Source organism: Aotus nancymaae, unplaced genomic scaffold (assembly GCF_030222135.1).
Source record: "Aotus nancymaae isolate 86718 unplaced genomic scaffold, 86718_ANA_hifiasm-v0.15.2.pri h1tg000058l, whole genome shotgun sequence".
Taxonomy (NCBI): Eukaryota; Metazoa; Chordata; class Mammalia; order Primates; family Aotidae; genus Aotus; species Aotus nancymaae.
This window is the reverse complement of record NW_026988472.1, coordinates 42,103,771-42,116,527: the sequence shown is the minus strand read 5'-3', so window position 1 is coordinate 42,116,527 and position 12,757 is coordinate 42,103,771.

The window sequence follows — 12,757 nt, the reverse complement described above, 5'->3', positions numbered from 1 at the left end:
GTCGGGAGTTCAAGACCAGCCTGACCAACATGGTGAAACCCCGTCTTAAAAAAATAAATAAATAGGGCCGGGCGCGGTGGCTCACGCCTGTAATCCCAGCACTTTGGGAGGCCGAGGCGGGCGAATCACGAGGTCAAGAGATTGAGACCATCCTGGCCAACTTGGTGAAACCCCGTCTCTACTAAAAATACAAAAAAAAAAAAAAAAAAAAATTAGCTGGGCGTGGGGCACATGCCTGTAGTCCCAGCTACTCGGGAGGCTGAGGCAGGAGAATTGCTTGAACCCGGGAGGCGGAGGTTGCAGTGAGCCGAGATTCCGCCACTGCACTCCAGCCTGGCGCCTGGCGATGGAGCAAGACTCTGTCTCAAATAATAATAATAAAATAAAAAATAAAATAAAAAAAGAAAGCAACCAACCAGGCACGGTGGCTCATGCCTGTAATCCCAGCACTTTGGGAGGCCGAGGTGGGGGGATCACGAGGTCACGAGATGGAGACCATCCTGGCCAATATGGTCAAACCTGTCTCTACTAAAAAATACAAAAATTAGATGGGCGTGGTGGTTCGCACCTGTAATCCCAGCTACTCGGGAGGCTGAGACAGGAGAATTGCTTGAACCCAGGAGGTAGAGGTTGCAGTGAGCAGAGATAGCACCACTGCACTCCAGCCTGGCGCCTGGAGACATAGTGAGACTCTGTCTCAAAAAAAAAAAAAAAAAAAAAAAAAAATCAACCAATTAGAAATACTTTCAATTTTCCATCTGCGGCACAGAAAAGGTTGTGGGTGGGGGGGTTGCAAAGGGAGTAGCTTCCAGTCCTTTTGTTACTTAGGTGTGGAAAGTTGGGGTGTTCCTTTTGACTTAGTTCTAGAAAGTCTCGTGAATCAGCCTTAGGTTCCCTGCCGCCAGACCCTATTCTCCTGTCGCATATGCATAGAAAAAATACCCCGAAGGCACACACACACACACAATTTTTGATTATGTTTTGGGAAATTTCTGTGCTTAACATACTAAGAAAAAATAAAAATCGATAATGATTTACATTTCCTTTCCTCAGACATGGAAGTTGGCATTTTTCCAAGGAGTCTTGATTCCTTTTGATGGGAAAAGGTATTTACTCTTCAAGAATTGTCAATCGGGCGTGGTGGCTCACCGCCTATAATCCCAGCACTTTGGGAGGCCGAGGCGAGTGGATCATCTGAGGTTAAGAGTTTGAGACTGGAGGGTCGGGCGCGGTGGCTCACGCCTGTAATCCCAGCACTTTGGGAGGCCGAGGCGGGTGGATCACGAGGTCAAGAGATCGAGACCATCCTGGTCAACATGGTAAAACCCCATCTCTACTAAAAACACAAAAAATTAGCTGGGCACGGTGGCGCGTGCCTGTAATCCCAGCTACTCAGGAGGCTGAGGTAGGAGAATTGCCTGAACCCAGGAGGCGGAGGTTGCGGTGAGCGAGATCGCGCCATTGCACTCCAGCCTGGGTAACAAGAGCGAAACTCCGTCTCAAAAAAAAAAAAAAAAAAGAGTTTGAGACTGGCCTGGCCAACATGGTGAAACCCTGCCTCTGCTAAAAATACAAAACTCAATGGGTGTTGTGGCACATGCCTATAGTCCCAGCTACTCGGAAGGCTGAGACAGGAGAATTGCTTGAACCTGGGATGGGGAGGCCAAAGTGAGCTGAGATGGAGCCACTGCTCTCCAGCCTGGGCAAGACAGAGCAAGACTCTGTCTCCAAAAAAAATACACTTAACCTACCAAACATCCTAACTTAGCCTAGTCTACCTTAATGTAAGCTCATAATACTTTTTTTTTTTTTTTTGAGACAAAGTCTTGCTCTGTTGCCCAGGCTGGAGTGCAGTGGGGCGATCTCAGCTCACTGCAGCCTCTGCCTCCCAGGTTCAAGCGATTCTCCTGTCTCAGCCTCCCGAGTAGCTGGGATTACGGGCGTCAGCCACCACGCTCAGCTAATTTTTGTATTTTAGTAGAGGTGGTGTTTCACCATGTTGGCCAGGTTGGTCTGGAACTCCTGACTTTAGGTGATCCGCCAACCGCAGCCTCCCAAAGTGCTGGGATGAGCCACTGCACCCAGCCAAGCTTACAATACTTATATTAGCCTATAGTCAGTCACAATCATCATACACAAAGTCCGTTTTACAATAAACTATTGAATATCTTATGTGCTTTATTGAACACTTGTACTGAAAGTGAAAAACGGAATGGTTGGGACTCAAAGTCAATCTACTGAATTCATATCACTTTTGCACCATTGTAACATCAAAAAATTGTAACCCTGGGACTGTCTGTAGCAAAACAGGATATAGGAATATAGAAAAGATAAGAAATATGGAGCAGGGCACTGTGGCTCCCACTTGTCAGGTCTCCATATGCAACCCTGGAGCCTGAAAGTCTGAAGTCCTGCTTGCCTCTGCTGATCTTCTCCCACACCCGCCTGCATTCGCCATTGTCCCTAATTGCCCAGCGGAGCTTCCCCTGGACAAAAGCTTCCCCTCACCCCAGTCTGCCATCTTAACTGTTATTATGATAATGTGACTACTCCTCACCCCACCCTACCATCTTAACTACTCTTACCCCATCCGCCACTGTAACTGAACTTATGGTAATGTATAATCCCTGCCCCTACCCCCACCGCTGTAACTGATCTTACTCTGTAACTTTCTACTGCCCACCCCAAACCTATAAAACCAACTCCTATCCCACTGCCCTTTGCTAATGCCCTTTTCGGCCTTAGCCCACCTGCACCCAGGTGAATAAACAGCCATGTTGCTCACACAAAGCCTATTTGGGGGAGGTCTCTTCATTCAAAGTGCACGTTTTTAACACCACTGCGGCAGGAGGATCACTTGGGTCCAGGAGTTTGAGATCAGCCTGGGCAACAGAGCAAGATCCTGTCTCAATTTACAAAAAAGAAACAGAAAAAAACAACGGATTAATAAGATACTATGCAACTAGGCTGTGAATAATATTTACATGAAAAATAATGTAAAAAAGATTACATTAACAAAATGAAAACCATTTCAAGGATGGTGATGGGAGGAAGTGTGTGTGCGCGCACGCGCGTGTGTGACTGTGAGTGAAAAAGCTTAGATCCTCTTCCCTAGAAGCAAATCTATATATATCTTCCAGTGATTTCAGAATCAGTTTGATGGCAAGTGACAGAAAACTCCAAAATTACAGTGGTCTAAATTGGATGCTAATTTCCTTTTTTTTTTTTTTTTTTTTGAGTCTCACTCCGTCACCTGGACTGGAGTGCAGTGGCACAATCTCGGCTCACTGCAACCTCCACCTCCCGGTTTCAAGTGATTCTCCTGTCTCAGCCTCCCGAGTAGCTGGGATTACAGGTGCCCACCACTACGCCCAGCTAAGTTTTTTGTTTGTTTGTTCTGTTTTAAGAGACGGGGTCTCCCTATGTTGCCCAGGCTGGAGTGCAGTGACTATTCACAGGCGCGATCCCGCTACTGATCAGCTCGGGAATTTTGACCTGCTCCGTTTCCGACCTGGGCCAGCTCACCCCTCCTTAGGCAACCTGGTGGTCCCCCATCCTGGGAGGTCACCATATTCGTGCCGAACTTAGTGCAGACACCCGATCGGCATAGCGCACTACAGCGCAGAAGTCCTGGGCTCAAGCTATCCTCCCACCTCAGCCTCCGGAGTTTAGCTGGGACTACAGGCACGCGCCAACCGTGCCCAGCTTCTTTTTTTTTTTTTTTTTCAGTTTTTGTATTTTTAGTAGAAATGGGCTTTCACCATGTTGGCCAGGATGGTTCTTTTCTTTTCTTTGCTTTTTCTTTCTTTCTTTCTTTTTGAGATGGAGTCTTGCTCTGACACCTAGTTTGGAGCACACTGGCATGATCTCAGTTCACTGCAACCTCTGCCTCCCAGGTTCAAGCGATTTTCCTGCCTCAGCCTCCCAAGTAGCTGGGATTACAGGCATGCGCCCCCACGCCCAGCTAATTTTTGTATTTTTTTTTAGTGGAGATGAGGTTTTGCCATGTTGACCAGGCTGGTCTCCAACTCCTGACCTCAGGTGATCTGCCTGCCTTGGCCTCCCGAAGTGCAGGTGTGAACCACCAAGCTCAGCCCTTTTCTTTTCTTTTTCTTTCTTTCTTCTTTTTTTTTTTAAATAGAGATGGGGTTTCACCTTGTTGGTCAGGGTGGTTTCAAATTCCTGACCTCGGGTGATCCACCCACCTCGGCCTCCCAAAGTGCTGAAATTACAGGTGTGAGCCACCACACCTGGACTTTTTTTTTTTTTTTTTTTTGGAGACAGGGTCTTGCTTTGTTGCCCAGTTCGAGGCTGTAGTGGGCTAGGATGGTGCCTGTGGAAACCAGGCAGGGTAACATAGAGGGAGGCTCTATCTCTTTAAAAAAAAATATATATATATATAGAAAAAAGAAACTTAAAAAAATTGTTTCAATTTTTTTGAGACAGGGTCTCATTTTGTCATCCAGGCTGGAATGCAGTGGCATGAACATAGCTCAGTTCTGCCTCGACCTCCCAGGCTCAAGTGATCCTCCCAGCACTGTCTCCCGACTAGCTGGGACTACAGGCAAGTGCCACTATGGCTGGTTAACTTTAACATTTTTTTTTTCTGTAGACACATGGTCTCACTATATTGCGCAGGCTGAGCTCAAGCAATCTGTCCACTTCGGCCTCACAAAGTGCTGGGATTACACGTGTTAGCCACTGTGCCCAGCCAAAAAATTTTTTTTCTATTTTTGAGACGGAGTCTTGCTCTATCACCCAGGCTGGAGTGCAATGGCGTGCTTTCTGCTCACTGCAACCTCCACCTCCCGTGTTCAAGCAATTCTTCTGCCTCAGCCTCCCAAGTAGCTGGAATTATAGGCACCTACCACCACGCCCAGCTAATTTTTTTGTATTTTTAGTAGAGATGGGATTTCACCATCTTGACCAGGCTAGTCTTGAACTCCTAACCTCGTGATCCAACTGCCTCGGCCTCCCAAAGTTCTGGGATTACAGGCATGCGCCACTGTGTCCGGCCAAAATTAAAACTTTATTATAATAATTATTATTATTATTATTTTGAGACAGAGTCTTGCTTTGTCGCCAGGCACCAGGCTGGAGTGCAGTGTCACGATCTTGGCTCACTGCAACCTCCACCTCCCAGGTTCAAGCAATTCTCCTGCCTCAGCCTCCCGAGTAGCTGGGACTACAGGCATGCACCACCATGCCCAGCTAATTTTTGTATTTTTTAGTAGAGACGAGGTTTCACCATGTTGGCCAGGATGGTCTCGATGTCTTGACCTCATGATCAGCCCTTCTCCCAAAGTGCTGGGATTACAGGCGTGAGCCATCAGAAAATTAAAAAAAAAAAAAGAAAAAGAAAAAAAGGGCCGAGGGCGGTGGCTCACGCCTGTAATCCCAGCACTTTGGGAGGCCGAGGCAGGTGGATCACGAGGTCAAGAGATCGAGACCGTCCTGGTCAACATGGTGAAACCCCGTCTCTACTAAAAATACAAAAAATTAGCTGGGCATGGTGGTGCGTGCCTGTAATCCCAGCTACTCGGGAGGCTGAGGCAGGAGAATTGCCTGAACCCAGGAGGCGGAGGTTGGGGTGAGCCGAGATCACGCCATTGCACTCCAGCCTGGGTAACAAGAGTGAAACTCAGTCTCGAAAAAAAAAAAAAGAAAAAAGAAAAAAAATAGGCTGAGTGCAGTGGTTCACACCTGTAATCCTAGCACTTTGGAAGGCTGAGGTGGGCGGATCACCTGAGGTGAGGAGTTCGAGAACACCCTGGCCAATGTGGTAAAACCCTGTCTCTCCTAAAAATACAAAAATTAGCCAGTCGTGGTGGCACGTGCCCATAGTCCCAGCTACTGGGGAGGCTGAGGCAGGAGAATCACTTGAACACAGGAGGTGGAGATTACAGTGAGCTGAAATCATGCCACTGAACTCCAGCGTGGAGGACAGAGTGAGACTCTTCTCTCAAAAAAAAAAAAAAAGGAAAGAAAGAAAGAAAAAAACATAACTTTTCCAGCCACCTCTAGAATCCCCTGTGCAGGCTAGTGTCAATTACCACTCCCTTCCTCCCCACAAAAGCTACCCTGACTTCTACAGTCATCACTTCCCCATGTTCCTTTATAGTTTGCTCTTAGGCACTATAGTTTGCTCATTTTGAAAAAATGTATTCTAAGTCTTTTTTGTCTGCAGCTTTCTCCCTCCATCCCTTTATTTTCTTTACAATTTCTCAATGGAACAATCTGAACCCTTTTATGACCCCTGTAGCTTCCCACCATCTGGATATTGCCCGTTGCACACTCAAGGTGAAGATCAATGAGTAACTCTGTCCTTGGTATTTCCTGCAAACGACAGGATGCTGAGGTTTGATCCAATTCAGTCTTTTTTTTTTTTTTTTTGAGATGGAGTTTTGCTCATTACCCAGGCTGGAGTGCAATGGCGCGATCTCGGCTCACCGCAACCTCCGCCTCCAGGGTTCAGGCAATTCTCCTGCCTCAGCCTCCTGAGTAGCTGGGATTACAGGGACGCGCCACCATGCCCAGCTAATTTTTTGTATTTTTAGTAGAGACGGGGTTTCACCATGTTGACCAGGATGGTCTCGATCTCTTGACCTCGTGATCCACCCGCCTCGGCCTCACAAAGTGCTGGGATTACAGGCGTGAGCCACTGCACTCGGCCCCCCAATTCAGTCTTAATGGCTTTGACAGAAGCACAGGTGGTGGCTGTTTTCTCATCAGGAGATATAAAATGGCTGCTGGTTTCCCCATATGGACGTTAGGAGCTCTTTTTTTTTTTTTTTTTTTTTTTTTTTTTTTTTTTTTTGAGACGGAGTTTCGCTCTTGATACCCAGGCTGGAGTGCAATGGCGCGATCTCGGCTCACCGCAACCTCCGCCTCCTGGGTTCAGGCAATTCTCCTGCCTCAGCCTCCTGAGTAGCTGGGATTACAGGCACGCGCCACCGTGCCCAGCTAATTTTTTGTATTAGTAGAGACGGGGTTTCACCATGTTGACCAGGATGGTCTCGATCTCTTGACCTCGTGATCCACCCACCTCGGCCTCCCAAAGTGCTGGGATTACAGGCTTGAGCCACCGCGCCCGGCCGACGTTAGGAGCTCTTAATTCTCAGTGACTAGATTCATTCATTCACACGGGTTTCAAAATTGTGATATTCTAATTCTAAATGGTTAAACTTATAAATTTTATGTTAGGTGTATGTCTTAGTCAGTTTGTGTTGCTGTAAAGAAATACCTGAGGCTGAATAACTTATTACAAGAAAGGTTTATTTGGATCACAGTTCTGCAGGCTGTAGAAGAAGCATGGTGCCAGCATCTGCTTCTGGTGAGGGCCTCGGGCTGCTTCCACTCATAGTGGAAGGCGAAGGGGACCTGATGTATGGAGATCACATGGTGATAGAGGAGGCAAGAGAGATAGGAGGAGGTGCCAGGCTCTTTTCAACAACCAGTTCTCTGGAGAAAAAAGAGAACTCACTCACTCCCATGAGAATGGTACCAAGCCATTCATGAGGCCTCCATCCCCATGGTCCAAACACCTCCCACCAGGCCAGGTCTACCTCCAATACTGGGGATCAGATTTCTTTTCTTTTCTTTTTTGGAGACAGAGTCTCACTCTGTTGCCCAAGCTGGAGTGCAGTAGTGCAATCTTGGCTCACTGCAACCACCGCCTCCCGGGTTCAAGTGATTCTCATGCCTCAGCTTCCTGGGTAGCTGGGATTACAGGGATGTGCCACCATGCCTGGCTAATTTTTGTATTTTTAGTAGAGATGGGTTTCACCTTGTTAGCCAGCCCGGTCTCGAACTCCCAACCTCAGGTGATCTGCCAGCCTCAGCCTCCCAAAGTGCTGGGATTACAGGCGTGAGTCACTGCACCCGGCACTGGGGATCAGATTTCAACATGAGCCTTGGTGGGACCAAACAAACAACATCCAATCCATAGCGGTGTCTTTCACTGCATTTTTAAAAAGGTTAAAAAATGCACGTTCATGCATGTGTGCTGCCCATTGGTGTGTGCAGAAAACAACACTGGAAGGCTATCCCAAAAAAGTATTAATAATGGCTATGTCTTGGTAGTACATTTATAGGTGTTCATTTATTTTCTTTGAGACGGAGTCTTGCTCTGTCGCCAGGTGCCAGGCTGGAGTGCAGTGGCAAGATCTCGGCTCACTGCAATCTCTGCCTCCCGGTTCAAGCAATTCTCTTGCCTCAGCCTCCCAAGTAGCTGGGACTACAGGCACACACCACCACACCCGGCTAATTTTTGTATTTTTTTAGTAGAGACGGGGTTTCACCATGTTGGCCAGGATGGTCTCGATCTCTTGACCTAATGATCCGCCCACCTCAGCCTCCCAAAGTGCTGGGATTACAGGCGTGAGTCACGGTGACCGGCTGGTGTTCATTTTTTTTTAACTCTGTATTCATGGAAGGAAAACCAAATGTCCCTAAAAATGGCAGTTTTCTCCAAATAAGACATTGGAGGGGCACCTGGAATCTGTATTTATCATTCCAGGAGAATTTGAAATTATGATTCTCAAACCAACTTTGGAAAACACTGGTGAAAAAGGGTAATATTTCAAGTCAGACATATTTTCTCCAAAAAAAACTTGAGGTTCTATATAGTGACTTTTGTTTTTCTTTTTTTTTTTTTTTCTTGAGACAGGGTCTTGCTCTGTCACCTAGCCTGGAATGCACTGACATGATCATAGCTCACTGCACCCTCAACCTCCCAGGCTCAAACAATCCTCCTGCCTCAGCCTCCCAAGTACAGGCATGTACCACCACACGTGGCTAAGGCTAATTTTTTATTTTTTGTAGAGATGGGGTCTCCCTATGTTGCCCAGGTTGGTCTTGAACTCCCGGTCTCAAGCAACCCTCCTCCCTTGACCTCCCAAAATGCTGGAATTACAGACATATGCTACCACACCTGGCCTCCTGATTTTCAATAAAGCCTAAACCCATGTGTATTTTGTATTTTTCTTTACCATTGTCTCTATACGAATGTTGTTTCCATGTCCTTGAAAATCTATAATTATAGGTGAGACTTTGGGAAATATATCAGAAAAAAAAAATTAATGAATGCCAATACTCCGAAATACGCAATATACATATGTGAATTTTTGAAATGCACATGCTCTCTCCCAATAGTACATACGTGAGAACAGTTTTTATTTTAAAAATCCTCTGTTAGAGCTGGCACCCTGGTGTGTGCCAATCTAATAGTACACTCCATAGCCTGTCATCAGTATGCCTGAGTGATTTGTGTATAAAGTATAATCATTTTCCAAATCTTTCAGTGTCTGCCAGAAATGTGGACATCTATAGCAAAATGCAGAACCTGGCCAAATTCCTGTAAGGACTAAAATCAGGGTTAGCTCAGAAAGATGGTATTGTGTAATCATATTAAACAATAAGCTCTTTGTTCTATAAAGAGGCAAACACTCTTTTTCACTACCTACAACCCCGATAGTATGCAACAAACATGAAATTCAACTCTTTTAATTAAACAATACCCTTGGCTGACTTAAAAGTTAGTAGGAGCTTTTCTTTCTGTGAAAATACTCTGAGGTGGGCTGGGCGCAGTGGCTCAAGCCTGTAATCCCAGCACTTTAGGAGGCTGAGATGGATGGATCACAAGGTCAGGAGTTCGAGACCAGCCTGCCCAATATGGCGAAACCCCATCTTTACTAAAAATACAAAAATTAGCCGGGCGCGGTGGCTCACGCCTGTAATCCCAGCACTTTGGGAGGCCGAGGCGGGTGGATCACGAGGTCAAGAGATCGATACCATCCCGGTCAACATGGGGAAACCCCGTCTCTACTAAAAATACAAAAAATTAGCTGGGCACCGTGGCGCGTGCCTGTAATCCCAGCTACTTGGGAGGCTGAGGCAGGAGAATTGCCTGAACCCTGGAGGCGGAGGTTGCGGTGAGCCGAGATCGCGCCATTGCACTCCAGCCCGGGTAACAAGAGCGAAACTCCGTCTCAAAAAAAAAAAAAATACAAAAATTAGCCGGGCGTGGTGGTGCACGCCTGTAATCCCAGCTACTTAGGAGGCTGAGGCAAAAGAATTGCCTGAACCCAAGAGGCAGAAGTTGCAGCAAGCCAAGATCGTTCCATTGCACTGTAGCCAGGGCAACAAGAGTGAAACTCTGTCTCTAGCCTGGGCGACCAAGTGAGACTCCATCTCAAAAAATAAATAATAATAATAAAGAAATGGTTTTTTTTTTTTTTTTTGAGACTGAGTTTTGCTCTTGTTACCCGGGCTGGAGTGCAATGGCACGATCTTGGCTCACCGCAACCTCCGCCTCCTGGGTTCAGGCAATTCTCCTGCTCAGCCTCCTGAGTAGCTGGGATTACAAGCACGCGCCACCATGCCCAGCTAATTTTTTGTATTTTTAGTAGAGACGGGGTTTCACCATGTTGACCAGGATGGTCTCGATCTCTTGACCTCGTGATCCACCCACCTCGGCCTCCCAAAGTGCTGGGATTATAGGCGTGAGTCACTGTGCCCGGCCCGGGTTTTTTCTTTTTTTAGACAAGGTCTCACTCTGTCGCCCAGGCTGGAGTGCAGTGGCACAGATCTTGGCTCCCTGCAACCACTACCTTCCAGGCTAAGGTGATCCTTCTGCCTCAGCCTCCCAAATAATTGGAACTACAGGTGTGTACCACCAAGCCCAGCTAATTTTTTGGTATTTTTTGCAGAGATGGGGTTTTGCCATATTGCCCAGGCTGGTCTTGAACTCCTGGGCTCAAGCAATACACCTGCGTCAGTTTTACAAGGTGGTGGGGTTACAGGTGTGAGCCACTCTGCCCGGCCAGAAATGGGTTTTCATAGGTGAAATTAGTAGCTTGTTAGCTTAGCTAGTGTAACAGGCATTAGAGGCTGGGCATGATGGCTCACACCTGTAATCGCAGCACTTTAGGAGGCCAAGGTGGGAGGATTGCTTGAGCCTAGGAGTTTGAGACCAGCCTGGGCAACATAGGGAGACCCTCTCCACCCCATCTTTACAAATACTTTTTTTTTTAATTAGCCAGGTGTAGTGGTGCACACCTGTGGTCTCAGCTACTTGGGAGACCGAGGCAGGAGGAACACCTGAGCCTGGAAGGTAGCGGCTGCAGTGAGCCGTGATGGCACCACTGAATTCCAGCCTGGGTGACAGAGGAGGCCCTGTCACCAAAAATAAATAAATAAAAATAAAAATAGCAGGCATTCAAATGTGCTCACATTAGTGAAATCAGGGATATTCAAGATATATGCATTGTTTAAAATATGTGAGACTTTCCTCACTTTTACATTAAAAGAGTATAAGAATCTTTCTTGTCATACAATTAATAAGAAAAAAAAAAAAGACCTGGTGTGGTGGCCCACGCCTGTAATCCCAGCACTTTGGGAGGCTGAGGCGGGTGGATCACGAGGTCAGGAGTTTGAGACCAGCCTGGCCAACATGGTGAAACGCTGTCTCTACTAAAACTACAAAAATTAGCCAGGCATGGTGGCAGGCGCCTGTAATCCCAGCTACTCAGGAGGCTGAGGCTGGAGAATCACTTGAACCCGGGAGGTGGGGGTTGCAGTGAGCCATGATCTCACCATTGCACTCCAGTCTAGGTGACAGAGCGAGACTCCGCCTAAAAAAATATATATATAGCAAGTCCAAAGCCTGTTTCCTGTTCCTTCAGGATAATACTCTAGGCTGAACCTCTAAATGGTCCTGTGTCCAGCTATAAACTCTGAGGGTTCCAATTCCCTGATATTGAGTATAAGGCCAACAGAATCCTGCCTCTGTAATAGTGGTGAGTCTACCTTGAGAGCCCTACATTTCATCACAACGGTGGTCAGAGCATCTAAAAAGTCAGAGTTGGGGCCTCATTGAGCTTACTGTTCACATGAATTGTTTGATGCCTGTTTGCTCAAGACTTTAATAAACCTGAATAAATGGAGCCATATTCAGGTTATATTCACATTCCTTAGGTAGCCTGGAGAGAACATCCCCTACCTGATGAGGAGCTATTGTTCTGGTGGCCTTTACCCTTCTACAGGAACAGTCCCTTTTTTTTTTTTTTTTTTTTTTTTTTGAGATGGAGTTTCACTCTTGTTGCCCAGGCTGGAGTGCAATGGCGCGATCTCGGCTCACGGCAACCTCCGCCTCCCGGGTTCAATTCTTTGCAATTCTTCTGCCTCAGCCTCTCCAGTAGCTGGGATTACAGGCATGCGCCACCATGCTCGGCTAATTTTGTATTTTTAGTAGAGACAGGGTTTCTCCATGTTGGTCAGGCTGGTCTCAAACTCCTGACCTCAGGTGATCCGCCCTCCTTGGCCTCAGAAAGTGCTGAGATTACAGGTGTAAGCCACCATGCCAGCCTCTTTTTTTTTTTTTTTTTTTTTTTGAGACGGAGTTTTGCTTTTGTTACCCAGGCTGGAGTGCAATGGCGCGATCTCGGCTCACCACAACCTCTGCCTCCTGGGTTCAAGCAATTCTCCTGCCTCAGCCTCCCGAGTAGCTGGGACTACAGGCATGTGCCACCATGCCCAGCTAATTTTTTTGTATTTTTAGTAGACACAGGGTTTCACCGTGTTGACCAGGATGGTGTGAATCTCTTGACCTCGTGATCCATCCTCCTCGGCCTCCCAAGTGCTGGGATTATAGGCATGAGCCACCGCGCCCAGCCATACTTCTTAGAAGCTAATTACTAAGAGTCAACCCACATTCAAGGGGAGAGGAATCAGATTTCACCTTTTGAAAGGAGGTGTA